This window comes from Eumetopias jubatus, unplaced genomic scaffold (assembly GCF_037043125.1).
Source record: "Eumetopias jubatus isolate StellerSeaLion01/CBP00866 unplaced genomic scaffold, mEumJub1_p1.0 scaffold_8, whole genome shotgun sequence".
Classification (NCBI taxonomy): Eukaryota; Metazoa; Chordata; class Mammalia; order Carnivora; family Otariidae; genus Eumetopias; species Eumetopias jubatus.
In genome coordinates, this window is record NW_028274814.1 from 129,734,818 (window position 1) to 129,752,698 (window position 17,881).

The window sequence follows — 17,881 nt, forward strand, 5'->3', positions numbered from 1 at the left end:
TCCATGGATTCAAGTTCCTCATCTATAAAATGGGTATAGGAATAGCCTGAGGACTGACGTCAGGAGGCACGCAGTGGCTGGGGGACGACACTTAGAACCATTAAAGGGATCGTGGGGCCAGCACTGCCAACCACACTACCCTGCACTGTTTTGTGGGAATCAAATTAAATAGCATCAGTATATATCAGGTTTTTTCATCTTCTCACCTATGGGTGTGACAGTACTGATAATCACTTACATGGCTCTTACCATGTGCCAGGCACTCTTCTAAGTGCATTAACTTATGTGGTTCTCACCCAACCCATTACTATCCCCATTTTAAAGATATGAAGACAGGACACCTGGGTGGCTCAGTCGGTTGAGCATCTGCCTTCAGCTCAGCTCATGATCCCAGGGTCCTGGGATTGAGTCCCACACTCAGCAGGGAGCCTGCTTCTCCTTCTGCCTACCTCTCTCTCTCTTTCTCTCTGGTAAATAAATGAATAAAATCTTTTTAAAAAATAAAATAAAGATATGAAGACTAGGGCACAAAGAGGGTAAGTAGCTTGCCTAAGGTCATGCCACCAATTAGTGGCAGAAAGGGTATTTGTGCCCAGAAAAATGGGTCTGTAGCCCCTGCTTTAAGCACCATGCTGCACTGCATTTAGGTGGAGCCAAGTCATGGCTCTCGCACTCTGTCCAACATGCAAGCTGCCAGGCACATGTGGGTCTATGAAATTAAAGTTAAAGCATTAAAATTAAATAAAATGAAAAATGTAGGCCTTCAGCCACACTAGCCACCTTTCAGGTGCTCAATAGTCCCATGCAAACAGTGGCTACAGTACCAAACAGTGCACACACAGAACATTTCCAATAGAAAGTTCCACCCAACAGCCCTGGAGAGAACAGAATCCTAGGGCGAGGGAGTGCAGGTGTTAAGACTCCAGGATCTGAACTAAGACTGATGTGGTCCATGGCCCAGCTGTGACACTATTAGCTGTGTGATATTGGCAAGCCTCCGTTTCATTACCCCTTAAATGGGCATGGAAATAGCATCTCAGGGGCACCTGGGTGACTCAGTTGGTTAAGCATCCAACTCTTGATTTCAGCTCAGGTCATGATCTCAGGGTCATGAGATCAAGCCTTGCATCAGACTCTGTGCTTAATGCAGAGCCTGCCTGTTCCCCTCCCTCTGCTCCTTCCCCTGCTCTCTCTCTCTCTCTCTCTCTCTCTAAAATAAATAAATAAAATCTTAAAAAAAAAAAGAAATAGCATCTCCTTCTCCTGTGCTTACAGTAAGGATGAAATGTTTTCAGGAATATAAAGCACCTGACACATGCTCATGGAATAAACACTAGCTACGGTTACTCCGGTTAGGCCTGCTTACTTTTGTTATTGTTCTGATCACTGTTACTATAGAGCTGGAAGGAACTCCCTAGGAGCTCACACCACAATACAGATGGAGAAACTGAGGCACAGAGAAGGAATTCAGCAAGGAGGTGGCAAAGCTGGGACCAGACTCTCTCTCCATTCCCTGGACAGACGTCTTTCGACTGGTCTGTTCTATAAAACAATTCCATAGCCATTTTAGCTCTTCAGCTTCAAGCTTTGTCTATTGGATTTAAATATTCCGTCTCTGACCAACCGTGAAACCATGGAAACTGAATGGCAAATTGAAAAGGCAGCAAACAAATTAGTTTGCAAAGCCCCACAAATGATATAATCGCTCCCGTATTTAAGTTGCAGATATTCTCCGAGTTTCAGCCAAGGCCTTTCTCAATTGCTTTTGTAAAGCTGCACTGCGTGTCCCGTGTTCAACATCACCCCACACAGTATGGAGGCCAGGCTCTACATCCATCCTCAACCCCAGAGATTCAAAGCCGAACTCCAAGGGTGAAACCTGCCACTGACCCCTGTGGGGTGCGTTTTACCCTCCTGCCCTCTGCAGGAAGGCCAAGCCACATGAGCCGGTCTTCCATCCTGACATCTCTGACCTCCTCAGAAGCTCCAAGAATAAGCAAATAAGAGTGGTGTCCTGTGGGTGGGAAGAGAGAAGAATTGCTTGGAGAGCACCGGGTGGGGAATTATAACAAAAGCCACCAGAAGCACGGCAGGCACCTGTGATAGATTGCATTAATGGTGCAGGTCTTTAGCCTGCACAGCATCCAGACTTTTTGCCATTTAGGCTTTCCCGTTTTGCTGAAACGTGACTCCATGGCCCTGTGAGACTTTCATTGGCCAGTGGAATATTAGCAAGTGTGATGCAGTCTTGAAATGCTCTTGATTGCTTAGATGCTTAAACGTTCAGATTGCCAGCTCCTATGCCTCTGCCATTACCATGAGAACAAGTCTGCTCACCCAGAAGGAAATGGAATCAACTGGATCAGAGCTGCCTCAGGTTAGCTTACCCAGATGAGTATAGATCAAAGTAGAGCACACACTGGGACACCTGGGTGGCTCAGTCGGTTAAGCGTCTGCCTCCGGCTCAGGTCATGATCCCAGGTCCTGGAATCAAAAGCCACAATGGGCTCCTTGCTCTGCAGGAAGTCTGCTTCTCCCTCTGCCTGCCGCTCCCCCTGCTCGTGCTCATGCTCTCTCTCCTCGCTCTCTCTCTCTCTGACAAATAAATAAAATCTTAAAAAAAAAAAAGTAGAGCACACAGTACTCCCACCCCTCCTGAGCCACAAAAGCATGAACAAGTCCAGCTGGAATGTGCCAAAATCTTTCCCACCTTGAGGCCTTCAGACCAGCTGCTTCCTCTGCCAGAAATGCTTCCCACCTTTCTCTTAGCATGGCTGGCTCTTTCCCTTCCTTGCATCTCATCTTGAACTTTCTTTCCCTGACCAGACTCCTAAGGGAAGGCTCTTTCTCTTCTCCATCCCAAACTAGTTACATTTTTTTTCTTAGAATTACTGGAACTGGTTGTTGTTTGATTTGTCTCTCTGTTTACTTTATTCACTTAACCCAGAATTCTTTATTGAGCTCCTCTTGCGTGCCAGGCTTTGTTCTAGGTGCTGGGGAGATGGCAGTGGAGAAAGAAGACCAGGTCTTAGCCCTCACTGAGGTTTCCTTCTGGTGCGGGAGACAATGAACGAGGAATAAACTGGCTCACACAGCTTGCTGTCCGTGGATATCTGGTCAACACACTAAACAGGGGGTGCTCCATAGGCTTTAGTTGCTTGACTTCCTGGATTGGCTGCAGGGAAAGATGGGGAAAGATAACAGGTATGTGCACACTCAGAAACTCCAGGTCACTCTCTTCTATACACCATTCTACACACCATTTACTATTGTTTATTTCATTTGTATAGGGCTTTTCTCATTATTATTTGAATACCAAATTTCATAACTAAGCAACTGAGCATGGGAGAGGAGCCTCCATTCACCTTCTGTCCCCTCTACCAAAATCCAGCTGTGTTCTTGGTTCATCTCACCCGTGTGCTCATCAGAAAACAGACCTCTGCTGGCTGCAACCTCCTTTTTATTTTTTGCCTATTCCTCCACAGGGCCGTGATGATTAACACCAGTTCCCAGGCATCCACGAACTTCCCACATTATATTTCTTCTTGCAAAACTTGATAACTTTTCCTTCTCCAATGCTATAAATTTACCTTCTGGTAAATACTACTCCACTCAAGAGAGATAATGTAATTGTAGATAGTGATAAGTGAGATGAAGAAAACAGAGCTGGGAGAGGATATAACTGGCTGGATGGCGTGGATGCTCCAGTATGTGTCAGATAAACATCTGCCGAATTAATAAATTAATACATTTATTCATTTGTTATGAATAAACTAAGGCTCCTGCAGCTTTTCTCCTCCTTCCCAGGTCAAGCTTCTCCCTAGACCTCCAGAGAGCTGGACTGAATTAACTGGACAACTCTTCTTCCAGATATGGTCCAAGTAGAAATCCAGTATATTCATGTACAGACTAAGCTGCTGTAAAAAACAAGCCCCAAGTTGTAGCTGACTAAATAACAGTTTACTTCCTTCTTACCCAACAGTAGAAGATGAGTGGTCCATGCTGACCAGGGAAGCTCTGTTCCACAAAGTCATGCAAGGGCCCGGGTCCTTCCACCTTCTTGCTACACCAGCCCCCAGTATGTTGCCTTCACCTTCATGATCAAAGCTGGATCATTACCATGCCCATGCTTTGCTCCACAGGAAGGAGGAGGTAAGCCATTTCTTTTTAGAAGAATAACTAGTAAGTTACACATTCCACTGGTGAAAAATTAATCAGATGACTATAACTGGTAGCAAGGGAGTCTGGGAGCTGCGTGGCCATGTGCCAGGATAAAACTAGAGATATGCTATTTCTAACAGAAACAAAAGGAGAATGGACACTGGGGACCTGTTGCCAGTCCTGGCCACACCTTCACCTTTGCAGAGGGCCACACCCTGGCAAAGCACCCCTGATCCTACTGCTCCTTCTCTCTGAAATATCCCATTTCTTTTTCTTCACCTGTCAAGCTCCTACTCTTCCTATAAAGCCCAACTCAAATGACCCCCTCACAGTTCAGCCACCGAGAGCCATTTGTGCTGAGGGCTGTGGAGGGGATGCTGAACTCAGTCCTCTGGAGAGTCTTCTGTGAGATTCTACAGGTAAAGCTCTAGCACAGTGCCTGGCACCTGCTACTTAATAAACAACTGAATGATTAATACATGCTCAACACGTGCTAACCATTGTTATCACTGCTGTTGTTCTTATTTTTATTCTTTTCCCAAAGTTTTCCTCGGAAGAGACACACAGGCTGGGGAGCCAGTAGACATGTGTTTGAATCCTGGGCCCACCACTTTCCTACTGTGTGACCATGGGCCTAGGGTTTAACCTCTCTAAGACTCAATTTCTTTGTCTGTTAAATGGGGATAATAATGGAGTTACTTTATAGGGTTAATGTATTTATTAAATTATAAGATCCATGTAAAGTGTTTAGCATGATACCTGCAAAGAGTGTTTCAATAAATAGTAGTTTTTGTCATATTGGTAACATCAGCCTCATCATCAGAGAAAGATAATCATGTATATCAACCAGGCATGGATTTAGCTGCAGAATAACAGAACCTCATAACAATGGCACCAAAATGTAAGAGTTTATCTGGCTCCCGAATCAGGGAGTCCAGAGGAGGAGAGGGCTGGAGTGGAGGCTCAGGAATGGCTGGAGGACCCAGGCTCCTTCTCTCTTTCCTCTTCACCAGCACTAATGTGTTGGCTTCCCTCCTTGTATGTGTCCCTCGTGGCCACCAAAGACTGCTGTACCTCAAACAGCATACACGTGTTCCAAACAGAAAGTGAGGAAAAGAGGCTTGCCAGTCAAGTGTATTCCTACCGAGGAAAACTAAAGCTTTCCTGGATGCCTCATCCCACAGACCTCCCTGAAGGCTGAGTGGCAGAACTGTGCCATATGGCTGTCCCTACCTGTCAGGTGGCTGGGAGAAGGTGCTTGTGAACGGTGGCGGTTCAGCACCAAAACTGACAGGCTGAATTGTGCTCCCCAAAGACATATTCAAGTCCTAACCTGGTACCTGTGAATGTGACCTGCTTTGAAAATAGGGGCTTTGCAGATGCGGTTAGTTAAAATGAGGTCACACTGGAGTAGGGAGTGTCCTTCATCCAATACAATCAGTGTCCATATACGAAGAAGAGAAACATGAAGGGAAAAGATGGGCATGTGACAGCGGAGGCGGAGGTCTGGGTGATGCTACCACAAGCCAAGGAGTGCCAAGAGCCCCCAGAAGCTAGAAGAAGTAAGGAAGGATCCTCCCCCGGAGACATCCGAGGGAGCATGGCCCTGCTAACACTTTGATTGTTGACTTCTAGCCTCCAGAACTATAAGAGAACAAATTGCTTCTGTATTAATCTAGCAGTTTGTGGTCCTTGTTACAACAGCCCTGGAAACCAACTCGGGGATGCGGCTACGCCAAGTAAATAAATGGATCACATTGTGTCAAGGGCTAAAATTGAGCGTTGGGTTAAGCAGACTTCATTGAATCATTCATTCATTCATTTTCATTCATTCACAAAACACCAGCCTGACCTGAGCGTTTTGCCCAAGCTAATGTTACAGCCTCCTGAGCACTGAGGGTGAGTCAGAGGGACTACATCAGATTCTGAACCCCTCATCTTCTTGATAACTCCTGTTCTGGGGGTCTCCAGGGCCCCTTGCTCAAGAGCAGGTTCACCTGACCACATGTCACTGCTCAAGCTGACATGGAGAGAGGACTCAGCCCCAACTGCCTTCTGTGCCTGCCTCTAGCTGCACCACTGGGCAAGTGGCTGGCGATGGGTTAAGTGTGACCTGCAGCCAAAGGGATCCAAGACACCTCAGCTGCAGGAACCCCGTCTGAGGAGCCACTGAAACAAGTTTGCTAAGAGCTGAGGCAAGGGGAGTCAACCTATGCCATCATTTGGGACAAAAGACATATTTTTATGTAAGTAAGTGGACTTGAACCCTGGGTTATTATGGTTTATCAGAATGCCCTCCCTGCTCTGCAAAATCTCTTTAATGATAAAGAGAGCTTCTCTCCCAAGGTGAATCCCTTCTGTTACTTCTTTTTTAAGTTTATTGAGCAAGTATTATGCACCATGACCCATTCATGATTATATTTTTGCTTCATCACACAGGAGAAAATAGGAAAGATGCGATTTTAATCCTCACTTTATAGACAGAAAAAGAAAAGAAATTGCCGAAGGCCAGTCAGCAAATGGCAAAGCTTGAACTCAAACGCAGATCCATCTGGTTCTGATTCATGAGCTCTCTTTACCACTAAAACAATTCCACCAGCCCAGAAATTGTGCTTAATGATCTCAGGAAACCAGTTTCTTTATTCATCTCTTGTGGAATTCAAATAAGATAGTTGTGCCATATTTCACAAAATAATATATTAATCTTCTCACACTTAAGTTTATTTCCCATAATCTTTCCTTAAAATATCATATATTTTCTGGTCTCTGTGGGCGAAAGACAAACAAATGGACAAATAAAAGCATGTATTGAAAAGAACAAAACTGACCAAGTCTTTAAGGTTCTTTATGTATTATTTTTTAGATTTAAAGCCCAACATACATACAGTCAGGTTTTAATCTATTTTATCAGCAATATTTTTCCCAGTTTGTCAAAGAAAATGCATATGTGTGTCACAGTATACAGCGCACAAATAAATGTTTCCAAGTACTCCCACCCCTGAATCAATTAGAGAGTTAGGAAAATTCTGGGTTCAAATCACAGTTCCCTTGTGTCAGGTGAAAAACCAATCTAGATTTAAGATAAGAGAGACTTTATTCAAAAAGATTATTGCAAAAGAGAAAACATTTTGACTTCAAGATCTTTACACATCTCAAAATCCCACAGAAGACATCTTTTCTTTTATAGGGAGGGGTTACAGTGCTAGCAAGGACTTTGGGGAAGGCTGGTGAGCAGTGAGGCTGAGCAGACAGCACTGACTTGGGCAAGTTAGCAGGATTTCTCTTTGTGGTTGGAACCTCAGAACAAGCTGTTCTGCACCTTGGTGCTTGCTTAAACTTGGGCACAGCCAAAGTTGAGGAGCCTGTAGGAAGGAGGCAAGCTTGACTAAAGTTTGGTCAAGTCAAGTCCATGGGTAATTGTGAGTACTTGGTCACCCACTTCTTAGCTGTATGACCTTGAGTATGTTCCTTTTCTGCTCTGAGATTTGGTTTCTTTTTTCTTTTTTCTTCAAAATGTGGATCCTTACCTCACAGCATAGTGAAGATTAGATGAAGCCCTTCAAGTCAGAGGGGGAGACAAACCATTAGAGACGATGGACTCTGAAAAACAAACTGAGGGTTCTAGAGGGGAGGCGGGTGGGGGGATGGGTTAGCCTGGTGATGGGTATTAAAGAGGGCACGTTCTGCGTGGAGCACTGGGTGTTATGCACAAACAATGAATCATGGAACACTACATCAAAAACTAATGATGTAATGTATGGTGATTAACATAACAATAAAAAAGATGAAGCCCTTCAGAGGGAACCTTGGATCTCTACTCTCCCGGGGCCTAGAAAGGTGCCCAATGACATAGTAAGTCCCTGTCCACTTTAGCTGCTATCCTTACACACCTTCACCAAGAAGACTGGGAGAGGCCACATGCGCTGATGTTTGGAAAGTGCTTCTAACATTACAACATGAGAGCAAGGCTGTTCCCACATTCTCTGTGCTTGAGAACCTTTCACTTCCCTGCAATGACAACATCTCAGATGCAGGCTTGGTAAATTTGTTCTCAGCTGCAGAGAAAATGGATTAGAAAGTTCAATAAAAAAGGAAATTCCCCTTTCTGTTCCTTTTTTTTCATGCATCTGGTAAGGAAAACAAATACTTTTCATCAGACAGGACATTCTTCAGACCCATTTTAGACTATGATGCCAGAACTGAGCAAAATGCTCAAAATCTGGAAACCTCTCAGACAGTCTTCAGTTCTTAGGAATAAGAGCTAGGAGTTTGGAATGGAGGAAGGGAAAGGAACGAAGTGGTTCAAAGAAAGGGGAGTGTGGCTCACCCATCTCTGCTACCTTGCCCAGCATGGGATCTGGCAGATGGTAGGCGGCAAGGAATCATTTGTCCAAGAGAGCTGTGAGCACCCATATGTCAGGCACCTCGCGTGAACCATCGTGTAGACTCTGATTCAAGACCCCACACTGAGCTTCCGAGCTGTTCATGACCCAGCACTGCCCCCTCTCTTCTCATTCCCCACCCCACCCCCACCCCCGTTCCCTGTGTCCACATCAGCCTCCTGGCAGGGCTGCTCCTCCCTGGAGCAGGCAAGCTCCTCCCTCAGGTTGCTGCTCTGGCTGCTCCCTTGCCCTGAAATCCACTCCCTTCCTCACTTGACTCAAGTGTCTCCTCCAATATTATCTCCCCAAAAAGGGCTCCCCAACCCCCATGTAAAGCAGCAGTCCATTTTGCCATGATTCCTTTTTGCTCACAGGACTTACTACACTCGAGATGATCTTTTTAAATTTGGTCTTCTAAGTTCTTGTCAAGCCCCCCCTGAATGTAAGACCAATGATGACTTGGTCTTATTCACCACCAGCTCCCCATCGTCCAGAACAGCACCAGGCACATAACAGATGCTTGATAAATATTGCTGTACTATCTCATTTAATCCAGCCCAGGAAGTAGGTCTGTGGTCCCCATTTGCCCGATGAGGGAATGAAGATTCAGAGAAACGAAGCCACTGGTCCAGGTTTGCACAGCTAGGAAGAGGCAGCCCTGGCTTTGAGTCCACACCCATCAGCTTCCTCTGCCACCTGCTGCTACCTTAGAAATAATACTGTTAAAAGGGACTCTGAGTTCCCCACAGCCCCTAGAGGGTAAGAGCTCAGCCTAAACCCTGCAGCATGGATGGGCCATGAGCTCCAGCTCATCAAAGTGCCAGCCACTTATATAACCCCAACCACGCCTCCAGATTTTGATATCTGAAGACACATTTGCCAAGTTCAAGTGCATTGAGACTGCTTTCAAAATTATTTAAGCAGTTGATAATGGGAACACTTATAAAGAAGACTCCCGCTTTAATGACATCTTAAAGTGGCAGACAGCAGGAGCAATGATCTTCATGTCATCTGATCTTTGTTAACTATCAGCTCAAATAGCCAAATACTCCTTAATGGGCAGTCTCCATTAAAAGTCCAGGTGTAGGAGAGAGGAAGAGGCTTTGGTTGTACCAGGCCATGGCTAGAGCCCCCAAGTCCCAAGGAGGCTGCATGAGACCTAGCAAAGAACTCAGTTTTTGGAGCCAAATGAACATTACAGTCTTTCCTCCCACTTGCCACCTGCAAACTTAATGGGAAGAAGGGTGTGATTAACCTCTCTGAGTCTCATTTTCAACATCTGCAAAATGGGGGCTGGGCGACACAACAGTGGTACCGAAATCCACAGGTTATTGTGGAGAATAAACAGTAGTATGCATACAAAGTGCTTGTCACATTCCTTAGCACATAGCAAGTGTTTAATAAATGGTGGTTGACACATTTCTCCTCAGTGCACCTGTTTCCCTGAAACAAGTTGCCCAGCAGTGGAGTTTTGATTAACATTTTATTAAAGAGGATATATGATTGCCTCCAGGCCAGAATATACTTGGTCATTCTCTGAAAAACCTTTAGGGATCACCTGCCTTGTGCCGGGCCCTGTGTTCCACTCCAAAAAAGACAGAGACGCATCAGACATGAACCTCCAAGAAAAAGTCCCTGGTGAATATGTCCGTGTAGGTAATATTGCATTTTTGCCTTTTAAATTAAGTTTGTTTCCTCATGCTTAATTAGCATCATTTCTTCCATGTGCTTAGCCGTTGGTTCAATGAATTGTTAAGACTGTGGATAACTATGGACATAAAAGTATTCTGGGGGGCTGAACTTTAGCACATTCTTAGCTCTTTTATTCATTCAACAGATATTTATTGGGTATTCCCTATGTTCCAGGCTCTGTTTCAGGTGCCAGAGATATAATAGGGAACAAAGCATATTCCTGCCCCTGTGGAGCTCAGATCTAGCTTGGAGGTGTGGTGGTTTTAAGACACATCTGAAAACTCTTTGGTCCTTTTCCCATGAAGATTTGGGGTCTACATCCCTCCTCCTGAACCTGGTCCAACTTTAATGATTGGTTGGTCAATAAAGAGGAAGTGATTCAATGTGACTTCCCAGCTAGGTCATAAAAGCCAATGCAGCTTCTCCTCACTTCCCTGGAATGCTTTTGCTGGATCCTCCATGCAGGAAGTCAGACTATCCTGAGGCTACCATGCTGTGAGGAAGCCCAAACTAGCTCACATGGAGAGGTCTGAGTCTATGAGAAAAAATAGAAATGACAGACCAGGTCCCAGCTGCCCCAGCCACCATCTTACAGCAATCCCATGAAAGACCACAAGCCAGAACAACCGAGCTGAGACTTTCCTAAGTCCCTGACCCACACAGACTATGACAGATAATAAAATGATTGATGATGTTTTAAGATACTAAGTTTTAGAGTGGTTTGTGATGCATCAATAGATAACCAGAATAGAGAGAAAGCAATAAGCAAATAAATAAACATTTATTTAGTAGTGATAAACACACTAAGAAAAGGAAAGCAAGGCAAGAGAATAAATTGACAGGGGTGTCATCAGGGAGGGCCTCCTTAGGTGGTGACAGTTGCACAGAGACCTAAGGGAAGGATCCTCATGACTATTTACAGGAAGAGCATTACCAGAGAAGAGAACAGCAAGTACAAAGGCCCTGAGGCAGGAGTGTGCTTAACATGTTCTAGGTGAAACAGGAAGGAAAGTAGAGGTAGGACACGTTAGAGAAGGAAGGAGTAGAGGAAGGTGAGAAAAGAGGGGTGGCAGGCACCGAACATAAAGCATCATTGTGATAAAAGTTAATGCACACAAAACACTTGCTTACAATGTATCAGGCATTATTCTAAGCTCTTCACATAAACTATCTCATTTAATATCACCACATCCCTCAGGTTAGGTAATGTTATTAACCCCATTTCGCACATGAGGAAACAGAGGCACAGAGAAGTAACTTGCCCAAGATCACAGGGTTGATAAGTGGCAGAGCCCAGATTTGAACCCAGGTGATCTGTCTCCAGAACCCATGATCTAACCACTATTCTTTGATGGCATGGTAAGGATTTTGAATCTTATTCTAGGTTTGGGGGAAAGCCACTGAAAGTCTGAATGTGAATGTGACATTTCCTGACTGACATGTAGGCATGATTTCATGGGCTATTCTATGGAGAGTAGACTGGAGGGAGGAAAGGATGGGACCCCAAATGCCTGCCAGGAGCCTGCCATAGTCCAGGGAAGGAATGGTGGTGGCAGGAGTTGTACAGGAAATAAGAAGTGTGCAGACTGGGGATACAACTTGAAGCTGACAGGACCTGATGATGGATAGAAGTGAAAGAAGAATCAAAGACAACTAACTCTCTATTTGTTTTAACGTGAACAACTGGGTAAGCAGTAATGCCATTTAATGAGAAGAGGCAGATTCTAGAATCAGTACCTCCAGGACAGTGTTTAAATCTTAATCACTTCTGCATTGACCAACCAGTCCCCAGAATAGTGCCTAACACATGAGAGGCACCAAGCCACACTGCTCGGACAACTGGTCTACCAAGATCTGGGTTGACCTTGCCAGAGTGTAATCTATGCAAAGATTAAAAGAAACAATTTCTCTCTAAAATTATCAGACTACTTCAAAAATCTTTGTCATTTGTAACTTAGCATGAATGATTTTTTCAGGCCCTCTCCTGGAACTACATTTTAAGAGCTAGGGAAGAAGGAGGGTTGGTGAAGGGCCTGGATGCTTGAATAAGAGATGGGACCATGACCTCTGGAAGTTCTCCAGACAAGCTCAAAAGGCTCCTGACCTCTGTAGACCTCAATGGGTGTGCACAGCACTGGAAGCAAAATGATTGTCATTGAATGAGTGGCTACCCTGTTTGGGGCCCCATACCAAGTACTCATCATATATCATCTCATTCGATGCCAACAAGGTTACATGAGGGGAGCACTATCACCTCCTTACAAGTGACACAACTATGCTCGTAGAGAACAAATTATTTGCTGGAGATCTCACCACTCATAAGTGACAGAAGTAGTATTAAACACAAGGTCTATTCAAAAATTGATGGGCTTCCACCTTGCCACCGTATGAAACAGCCTGGCAAGGTACAAGATACAAGGTACCACAAGGGACCACTAACACAGCGCCTTCCACCTGGCTCTGCCCAGCATGCATTGGGGAACCTCAGGCCAAGAACTTCCTTTTCAGGTGCCTCAGTTTCCCCATCTTTAAAAGGAGGATATTAATAATAGTACTCAATGTCATCATGTTTTCTGAAGTTATAAAAACTAAAGTTTGGCAGCTGTTCTTGTTATAGTACCAACCATTATGGCAGGCCCCTCAGAGGAATGGGAAGGCAGAGTGCAAGGGACATAACTGTGTCCCTCCCCCAAATTCATATGTTGAAGCCTTAACCCCCAATGTGACTATATTTGGCAATGGGCCTTTAGGAGGTAATTAAGGTTAAATAAGGTCATAAAGGGAGGGCCCTCATCCAGTAAGATTAGTGCCCTTATAAGGGCAGAGAGCCCCCCCCTCCTCTTTCTCTCCACCTGCACCCTGTCACATGCTCGGAGGAAAAGCCATGTGAGGCCAAAGCAGCTGTCTGCAAGGCAGGAAGAGAGTCCTCAGAAAATCAGCCAGCACCCTGATCTTGGACTTCCCAGCCTCCAAGAACTATGAGAAAATGAATTTCTGTTGTCTGTGCTGCCCAGTCTCTGTTCTTCAGTTATGGCAGCCCAAGCAGACTAGGACACAGTTGTATGCTGTGCTTTCTCTCTCACCGCCCAGACTTTCCTGACAGGGCTTCCTGCCTTGTTCTTCCAGGAACACCCCCTCCCCCCGAACACACGTGTTCACTCTAGTCCCAGTAAAAGCAAAGCAAACAGCTCTGGAATTCAAAACAGCTTGCAGACCGCAGCTTTTTATTTTAATGATTCTAATTTATCTCCAGCATTATCAATAATAAATCAAACTAAGTGGAATTAAAACGACTTTCCCTGCAGCTGTGTCATGTTCTGTTAGAAAAGACGACCCCTTTCGAAAGGCTATACTGATCCCCGGACACCTCAGCCTGCCATCAGGGAGCAGGCTCCTCGGGATGGTGCCCAGTGGCTTTCCTCCGTGGAAGAAGATGCTCCCCATTGTGCCCAGCATCTACTGCACATACACCATTCTCAGCACACATGCACATTACCTTGTTCAAGCCTATGGAGTTGGAATGAGTAGGAGCCCATTTTACTGGTGAGGAAACAGAGACACAGAGGCATTCCTTAACCTGCTCACAGTCACGGAGCTGGGACACAAACCCCAAACCGCCCAGCCTCACTCCCACATCCCCTCCCATAAAGAAATCGCTCTGGTCTGCATATGGTAGCCTAGTGTTCTGGCAAAAGCTCAGGCTTTGGAGTGAGGAGTCTGGGTCTGGGTCCCTCCTCTGCCTTTCATGAGTAGGTGTTCAGGGATTACGACACCTTGCTGAGCTTCCCTTCCCATCTTTAGAAGGCGCAGATTGCACTGCCTACAGGGCCACCATCTACAGGACTCCAGAGAGGACCATGCACAAAGAACGCGTGAACAGCACCCCCTGGAGGTGAACCATGGGGTGAGTCCCTCCCTTCCAGGGTTCTAAGGAGATTGTGAATTAATAGCTGCAGAACAAATAGCAAAATGTCTGTCACTTAATCAATAATCAGAATTATTATTATTTATCTATTAGTGTGTTTCTCTGGGTTCTTACTGATACTTAGAAGCTGAAGTTGAGGTGGAATAATAATGGCATTGACTGTGCCGCCGCCTGCTCAGTCAGTTGAATAATTGTAAATGATGGTCAATAGAGTGAAATGTTCTTGAAACCACAAAACTTAAAGGCACATCATGCAGCTTGAAGTCCTCTTTCGGAAAATGAGGAATATACAGTTAGAGAGGCTGCAGAGTCATTGGAGGTGACACTAGCACCCTTCAGCAGAATTGGGGTGAGAAGCCAGGTCTCTCAAAGCCCTGATGCTCTCTCGCACATCCCTTCCTGACTTCCCTCCCAGAACAGTGGCCCGTGTGTTGCACTTTGCAGTTGAAATGGTGCTTTTGTAGAACTTACTGCTCTTTGGTCCCTGTTGAGAGTTGAAACGTGCCCCCCCCCCAAAAATATATATGTATACTGGCGGTCCTCACCTGCAGTACCTGTTAAGGTGATCTTACCTGAAAAATAGGGTCTTTGCAGATGTCATCAAGTTAAGATGAGGTCGTACTGCACTAGGGTGGGTCCTGATCCACTACAACTAGTTTCCTTGTAAGAAGAGGAGAAGACACGCAGACACACAAGGAGAAAACAGCCACGGGACCACAGAGACAGACACTGGAGGGATGCATCTCAAACCAGGGGATGCCAAGGACTGCCAGCAACACCAGAAGCTGAGAGAAAGGCATGGAACAGAATGTCCCCTAGAACCTGTAGAGAGAGCATGGTCCTGCTGCCCCTTTGATCGCTGACTTTCAGCTTCCAGAACAGCAAGGGAATAACCTTCTGTTGTTGGAAGACACCTAGTTCACAGGACTTTGTTACAGCAGCACTAGCAAATGAGTACCATCCCCAAAGCAGACATGGGAGGTAAGGCCCTCCCTGCTTTGCAGGCAGAGCCAGAGCTCAGAGGCATGAGTGGTGAAGCTGTGGACAGCTCTCCTCCATCATCTCTCCCCACCATGCTCTCTAGGCACCCTGGGCCTCTCCTCAAACATATCCTGGCCTTGGCACTTGTTCTGCTTTCTGGGGACACTGCTCCCCAGAACTTCAAACTGCTGCCTCCCCCCCCCCTCAGGTCTCCATCCACACCTTCCCGGGAGGCCTCCCAGGCACCACACAGCCCAAGTCACACTCTGGGCATTCGCTCTTCCTCCTTCTGTGTCACACCTGTGGGCACCTGGAATGACCTTGCTTATTGCGTCACACCTGTCAGACCTGAAATGACCTTGCTTATTGCTTGTTCACATGCTCAGTGTCCCCTCTCCCCATGGGAATGTTTCCTTCTTGAGGAGGTAGAATTCCATCAGCCCCATTCACTGCTGTTTCCTCAGATGGGAGCACATCATCAATGCTTAGTAAATATCTGCCAACATATTGGAAAGAGCAGAGTTTGAGATCAGACCTGCATTCATAATTCAGCTCTGCCTTTGTCAGCTTGGTGACCTTACTCGTGTTGTGAAACCTCCTCTGCACTCAGTTTCCTCTTTTGTCCAACAGGCCAAGAATAGCCAATATCTGATGAGCTCTTCACTGTGCCAGGTGCTGTTCTCATCACTCTAAAGGCACCAACTCATTTAAACCTCACAAAACCCTATGCTGGAAGAATGGATATTATGCTCATTTTACAGCAGGGGAAACAGAGAGAGAAGTCACTTGCCCAACATTCACATGGTGGGCTGGGATTTCACTTGTTGTTTGGCCAAAGTACCTACACTTGAGCATCATGCTTCGCTCTTCCACGAATGCCCCCAAAGATTTTTTTCTCATTAGATGGTGGGGAGGGCTGGAAACCATATATGTCCTGAGGGCCCCTGGCATATAATTAGTGCTTGACAAGTAGAAGCTTTGTTGGTTTTGTTGCAACCCTTCCTCTAACACCCAAATCCAATGGTTTCTTACCTCCTCCAACAGTTCTGCAATGATCTGCCCTTTATTACATCCTACCCTCCAGCCATAGAATTTAGCAGTAACTTCTCAGGTGCTCAGTTTGGCCCAGAGGGTCTGGGAAGGCTTACTCTATGCTGGGCTCCACAGAGCTCAGATCCATTCAACAAACTCCCTCTGGGCACCATCCACACCTCTGGCACCATGGCAACCAGGACCCAGAGCACAGACCTTCGACCTCTATCACATCTGCCCATCCATCCCCCCATGCCCATCTGCCCAGCTTCTCTTTCCAACCCCGGTCAGCAGGGAAGGAGGGAGAAACCCAATCCTGAAAACACTGACCATAGCACACTGTCCCTGGGGACAACTCACGTCAGGGCCAGAAGCATAAGCTCTGGTCTGGGAACCAGAAGACGTGGACTCAAATCCCCAGGAGAAAGGATAGGATCGTAAGAAACCAAGGGCTTTAGGGTCAGGCAGACATATATTAAAATCCAAATCTGCTTACTGGCCATATTGTTTTTGTAAGTCGCTCGACCCCCGTGAGACTGTTGCTTCATTGTAAAATGAGAGCCATCATAATGCCTGATTTTAGGGCTTCTAAAGGATTATGTGTAACACGCACGTCTAAGTACTCCATAAACAGCGGCTGTTATTCCTACTCTTATTACTAGTGATGTAATCTTAAGTAAGTCACTTAATCTCCTTGAGCTCTAGTTTCTCATCTATAAAACAAAGATAATAATTCTTAATTTTTAAAGAGAGGTTTGGAGGAATCTAAACGAAATACCTATGTTAAAAGCTACAGATTCCGTAGAGTGGGTGGTTGCACAACATTGTGAATGAACTTAATGCCCCCTAATTATGCACTTGAAAATGGTTAAAATGGTAAATTTTATGTTGTGTATACTTCACCATAATAAAAAGATTAAAAATTAAGCAACAACAACAAACATATCCATACCAGTTGGGGCTCCTGGTTATGAACAACAGAGCCCACTCTGGCAAGTTTATCAGGAGAGGAATTTATTAAAGAATGTCAGGACACCCATTTCCAAGAGGGCCAGAAGTCACTCTCAGAGGCTACATAACCAAGAACAGCACCAACATCATGGTACAGATCAATGCTGGCAAAGACTCCACAAGGTCACACTGTCATGGGCTGCAGAGGTCAGCTCTGCTAGAACCCCTGCCAGGCTAGACACATCGTCCGCACCTGAGGGCATTCTACATGGGCCCCTGTTTCTCCATTCTACTCCCTCGGAAATCCAGGTTTTGCACAGATACTTCTGACTGTCAGCATGAAGATCACATGCCAGGGCCCTGGTTGCAGGAAGGCTGGGAGTGCAGGTCTCCAGGTCTGACCTTAGGAAGGCATGAACTCCCATGATGGAATTTCCCCAAGTTTCGGGGAAGTGTGTAAAGTTAGCTGGCCACAAAAATCCCCTTCAAGTCCACTTCAGGGTTTTGAAAGCCAAGCAGACCTGGGTTTCAATACCAGTTCTAGCACGGCATGCCATATTAATCGTGGTAAATAACCTCTCTGATTCTGTTTTCTCGTCTGTAAAAAAAGGAGTATTATTATCTCCTTTCAGAGATTTTTTTTTAAGATTTATTTATTTGAGAGAGAGAAAAAGAGAGAGTGGGGAGAGGGGCAGAGGGAGGGAGAGAATCCCAAGCAGGCTCCACGCCAGCAAAGAGCCCGACGCGGGGTTCAATC